The sequence below is a fragment of the Lonchura striata genome, chromosome 1, assembly GCF_050655825.1.
Source record: "Lonchura striata isolate lonStrDom1 chromosome 1, ASM5065582v1, whole genome shotgun sequence".
Classification (NCBI taxonomy): domain Eukaryota; kingdom Metazoa; phylum Chordata; class Aves; order Passeriformes; family Estrildidae; genus Lonchura; species Lonchura striata.
Genome location: NC_140703.1, coordinates 90,516,501 through 90,522,500, shown reverse-complemented (window position 1 = coordinate 90,522,500; position 6,000 = coordinate 90,516,501). Strand labels below are relative to the sequence as shown.

Here is a 6,000-nt window from a genome sequence, read left to right as displayed (position 1 = left end):
AATATTTTGGACTATCTTATGCACAATAAGCAGATAGAAGATATTTAAGTTTCTCTGTGGAAATATTTTTAAAGGACTATCAGATTTTACTCAAATTTTAAAATAGAAGTGTCAGATAATTTTTGTCTGACTCAAAGTAAGGCCTAGAATTCTAGCTTTTTAGATGTACTAACTTATTTGTAATACTGTTGTGAACATCTAAGGTCTCCTTCTATCATACGAATGCAATTTGTCTGAAATAACTTTCGTAGTGTTTTACTTAAAATAAGCTAACAGTAATTAATGCTTCCCTTTAAAAATGTTCCTATCTGTAGTTTGCTACATACATTTCAGACTAGAGAAACCCTGTCACAACAATAGTAAGGGAAATACTTTCTGAAATAAAAGAACAAGAAAATAAAGGTTTTAGGGGAAAAAAAGGACTCCTTTGCTGTTTATTCAACTTTGTTAAAGTTTTTCTCTAATACAGAAGAAAAGATCTTTTGGGTAATGTAATTGTTGACCATTGGTACTCATCCTTTACAAGTGAGCATCCCTGTAGGGATCAGAGTGTAAAAAGAAGAGGTGCATGCAGTATCGCTGTGAAACTCAGGTGTCCATGAGTTATAATGCATATTTAGTATCAGAGTGCTTGTCTTAAAACAGAAGCCATCGAGCAGTAAACCTAACTACCTTTGGAAAGAACTTTCCCATAATTATTAACTACTAAGGAAAAGTCCAAATGGTTTCAGTAACCCCTGAGGCAAAGCCAGGGACTTGCTACGCTCACTGGCACCCAATGGAGAAAGGTGTGTGCAACAGGGGAAGGGGGGCAGGGCTGGCAGGGGTGCTTCACCTCAGGGGAAAAGTAGCCAGCAGATCCATTGCTGCCCTCTCCTGGAAGTGTCCCGGGAGAAAATGTCCAGGAGACAAGGGCTGGAGACCGGGCCACAGAAGACATGCTGAATCAGCGCATCTCACAGGAGCTCTGGGCCACTTGTTTCATTCAGGTTTTCAGTGGTGCTGGGCTGGAAACTCATTCTGTTCAGCATGGAAGAGAGTTTCCTACCTCTATGTATCCTCCTTGATTGGAATTTCAAGTACAAATTCACTGTCTTTTTAACGTTCAAAAAGCAGTGCATTTGGCAAATACAAGTGAGCCCACTTTCTTCATCTGCCCTGGGTGAGCTCACTGACAGACACCTCACACTTCTCTGAGAGCCAGTAGTGCCTGAGATCACAGCCAGCTCTTGGGTAGAGGGTCCAGGGGAAGACAGATGGCACTGTCTCTCTGAGGGGCAAGGTTTCTCTGCTGGACCAATATTTAGAGGTTTCGGTTAAACTTTGGAAAAGAAGAATGGCGGATGTTCTCTCATTGAGGCTGAGTCTAGGACTGATAAACTGGTCAGCAATACCTCATCCAGCTGTTACAGCAGGAGTTAGAGGTGGAGATCTTTTCACTAAGATAAAATCTCAGGTCCACACAGGATCCTTGAGTAATTGATTGGCCTCATAACCAATCCAAGAAGCTGGCTTGTTCAAACACACATTCAAAGATCTTTGAATGGCATTTATGCACATTTGAAACTTGACTCAGGAGAAGAATGTAAAAAAATATAATTGTCTTCTCAGATTACTAGAACTAAAGCTGGAAAAGAGAACAATTCCCAGTTTGCACCATGATGAAGTAAGATTTACTTCCATGAGTGCATCAGTCTTTAGACAGGGAAATATTAAGGGTCTGCGACGTGTGTTCCTTGCACTTCTAATTCCAGCCACATATTCAGTGAAAATATTATTGCTCCAATGGTGTTAATATTTCACACAATACATTTTATTATGCTATCTAGTGGTCTAAGTGAGGAAAATAGAATGAAAGTTTCCATTTTGTTCCCATTATTAGCTCTACTGATAACTCCATATAACCAAAATTGCCAAATATTCAAAATCCCAGTGTGTAGAATAAGCTCAAAGAAAGCAACTCTCCACATGTAGCTTTGTGTGCAAAAGAATTTCCATGGTGAGATGACTAATCCTCGAGTAATATGTCACAACTATAATTACTTTAATAATATTGTAATTAATTAGGAAATATTCTCCTCCTTCTCTCTCTTCATTCACCTTCCATTGCACTGAGTCAAATAAACTGCAGTTACAAAATACTTTTGGTCCAAAACCCACTATAAGGACAACAAGATTCAGTATTATCCAAACAATAAGAAAAAAAAAAATAGTAGTTTTCTTCTGAAAAAAGCCAATATTGAATTTTTACAGAAGAGGGCAGAGGAAGCAGGTATTGTTGGATGACCTCATCCATCTGAATGTGCATTCATTAGCTTCACTATCTAGGTCTCACATAGAATGTGGGAACCATCAGGATCTATTCAGGAGTAGCTGTTCTGGTTTTCATAGTGCCTCCTGAGCAGTGCTTCACTCACATCAGGAAATGCTTCTATTTTTACACTTGGAGCAAAGAAAGTCTCAGGAAAAGCAAGATTTAGAAGATCAGTCTTGTCTGGACAGATAAATACTGAACAAGGCTTTGTCTTTCAGCTGGAGTAATGAAAACCCTGAAGCCTTAGAAACAGGTCTCAAGAGCAGAGTTGAAAGAACACATGTATACCCTAAGAGGAAAATTACATAAAGCAAACTTTTGTCCAGTAAAATTGCCAGTCTCACTTTTATTTTCTGTAAATTAAAAAAAAAAAAAAAGAGGAATAGGAATACTTAGAAAAAGAATCCTTAGAAGCATACTGATGCAGCTATTCATAATTAATTATTGTGTTCACCTAGATGCTGACAGGACACAAAACAAATGAAGCGGAAAAGCTGCTTCTCCTAGAACTAGGGTACAATATATCTTAATACTTAGGAACAAGAAATTCAAAAGTGGGAGGACTGCAACAGAGTCAAGAGCTGACAAACACAGTCATGAATGAGAAAGCCTGCATTGATTATGATGAGATAAGTGAGGAAACTGACTGTGAGGTGAGGAACTAGAAGGCTTTCTGTAAAATGAGATACTTGGTCAGGACTATTGTGAGACCCATGTCATTCAGATGATAATCTAGAGTAAACCTTCCCCATCTATCACGTGCCTTCAGAGTTGTTGAAAGAAGAACTGACATCACAGACAAATTTTCAAATATGTAAATACAGGCAAATAAATAAAGGAAAAGCTGATTACAGAAAGACACCTGATATCTTTTGTCTGAGATTCAAGTTAAAAAGCATAAATTATTCCCATAGCATGATTGCACAATAAAGTAAAAAAACTCCTCAAGGAGAGTGTTATATATTTCATTTATTATACATCACTCTTATGTTTACAACTGAAATACATCTTTCCTTGGGGACCATACCATCATTTATTTTAAATCAATGTTTAAAATTAAATGGTAATCCTCAAGAGAGTGAAGACTCTTCAGTTACCAGCCCTTCCAATTCAAAATCTTTCTTTCATGTTTCTATTTAATACTCAATCCAGGGTTTGAAATTAATTAAAAGATATCCTTTCTCTAATCTTTTGATTACTAGCTTCAAAGTTGTTTCTTTTTTTTTTTTTCTTTTTCTTTATTTTCCCCCAAATAAAATTATAATAACTTCATGTCTTAGCCGTTCTATTAGGTTTGCCTGGCCAGGTTTTGGTACTGGCAGGACTATAGGGGTAGCTATAGGGCTTCTGTGAGAAGCTGCCAGAAGGTTCCCCTGTATTTGATGGAGCCAATGCCAGCTGGCTCCAAGACCAACCTGCTCCTGGCCAAGGCTGAGCCCATCAGAGACGCTGGTGGTGCCTCTGCATTTAAGGGGAGGGGAAAAGTTACTGTGCAAGAGCATTCAGAGAAGAATACATGAGAACAGCCCTGCCTACACCAAATTTAGTGAAGGAGGGGACAAGGTGCTCCAGAGCAGAGTTTCCCCTGCAGCCTGTGGTGGGGAGACCGTGGTGGGTCAGGCATGCAGCCCGTGGAAGTCCATGGTGGAGTGAATATCCCCATCTGCAGCCTGTGGAGGACCCCAGTTCCAGCGCAGGGGATGCCTAAAGGAAGCTTTGACTCCATGGGAAGCCCACGTTGGAGCAGGCTCCAAGTGGGACCTGTGGCCCCATGGAGAGAGGAGCCCACACTGCAGCAGTTTTGCTGGCAGGACCTTGTCTCTTGTGGAGGACCCACACTGCAGCAATTTGTTCCTGAAGGACCGCACCCTGTGGAGAGGGACCCATGCTGGAGATGTTCATGATGAACTGCAGCCTCTGGGAAGGACTGACATTAGAGAAGTTTATGGAAAATTGCCTTCTCTGGGAGGGACCCCACAGCGGAGCAGGAGAAGAGCGTGAGAAGTCCTTCCTCCTCAGAAGAAGGAGCAGCAGAGCCCATATGTGATGAACTGACAGCAGCTCCTATTTCCTGTCCCCCTGTGCCACTGGGGGAAGAGAAAGAGAACATGGTGGGTAAAGGTGAGCCTGGGGAGAAGGGAGGGGTAAGGGGACAGTGTTTATGAGATTTGGTTTATTTTTAATTATCTTACTTTGATTTGTTAATTAATAAATTAAACTAATTCCCCTGAGATTAGTCCATTTTGCCCTTGACGGTGACTGGTGAGGGATTTCTCCTTGTCCTTATTTTGACACATGAGCCTTTTTAGTATTTCTTCTTCCCTGAAGAGGGGTGTGAAAGAATGGCTTTAGTGTGTACCTGGCATCTGGCCAGGGACAACACACCAGAGTAGTATATTCAAATTTTATTAAATGCACTAACTGCATTATCTTCTGACCAATAATTGAAGGAGAAGGGTTTGGTGGGGGAAAATGATAGGTTCTTGCTTAGGAACAGTCAGTAGTGACTAATCTATTTTTGGTGTTAATTGTAGTTTCCCCGTATTAAAATCAAATATAAGGAGAAACTGTTAAAAGGATGTCATGTTTATTGTCACACAGTGACTTTTGCTGCAACTTGGGACACAAATTTGCCACATGATATTCAACAGCCACTTCACTTGTGGAAGGCACCTTTTTCTCAAGATCTTCATACAAACTGAGTACTGCACTGTGGGGGAATGCAGACACCCCCTCACAGTTTGCAGAGGTTGGATCTGGCCTACACATGGAGCCAGGAAATCTGCACTACAAATGTTTGTCATCTCTTTATGTTTTCATCTCCTATTAGCATCCTGACACACTCATAGCATGCTTGACCTGGTGTGTTGCTTGCATGAGTTACATGGGAAAAATACAGGACTTCAGCAGCTTGAGCTAGCAATGCAATGCATTTCATCACCTTCACAGAATATTTTGAAAAGAAAAGAAAAAAATTCCTGGCTCATGAAAACATATTCAAAATCAGTGGACCCATAAACACATCTGTGTTCTAGATAATTTCAGATTTGACACTTTTCACAGGCTCTGGTCTGTAGAGAAATAGCCTTGAAGTACTAATAACCCCAAACTCAGCTTCATGCTGCCCCACTCTTATGCATTCATGAGGTCTCACTCTTATTCAAGGAGTCCACAAGGACACACATCACTGATTGCAGAAGTAGGGATTTTCTGAATATTGTCTGTACAGGATTAAAAATATACCCCCTCTACTCAAATATGGATTTAAACCCTGCACAAGAGCTCTCTCCTAGGAAGAGAACTCAAACATACGTGGCATGTTCCTATGGGCTCAGCCCCTCATTCGCATAGGGTTTCCTAAAAATCATAGCTCTCCCTAGAGATGGCTACCTTTAAACAGCTCTACAGATAGCCATGTGGACTGAGAAGTACAGATATAGGAAATCTTCATTCCAAAACCCTACTTTTACCCTGCTCCTAAATTTTTGTGGGAGGCATAGTCAGCATATACCTTTCTTTATAAAGACTAAGTGAGCAGAGAGTGTGGCTGCAGGAATGGAGATATTTTCCAAAGGAAAGGGAGGAAAAAAAACATACAACAGTACAAGAGTCTGCTAATGAGGTCACACTTCACTCAGTGCAATGGAAAATACAATTTTATGATACTTAAAGAAAATTGTTAATAT

General features: G+C 40.4%; 1 long non-coding RNA gene across 7 annotated transcripts in view; it reads right to left on the bottom strand.

Moving 5' to 3' along the window:
- LOC110474669 (uncharacterized) overlaps positions 1–6,000 on the bottom strand; it is a 409,027-nt gene that overhangs the window by 68,584 nt on the left and 334,443 nt on the right. The gene's annotated exons all lie outside the window — the stretch shown is intronic.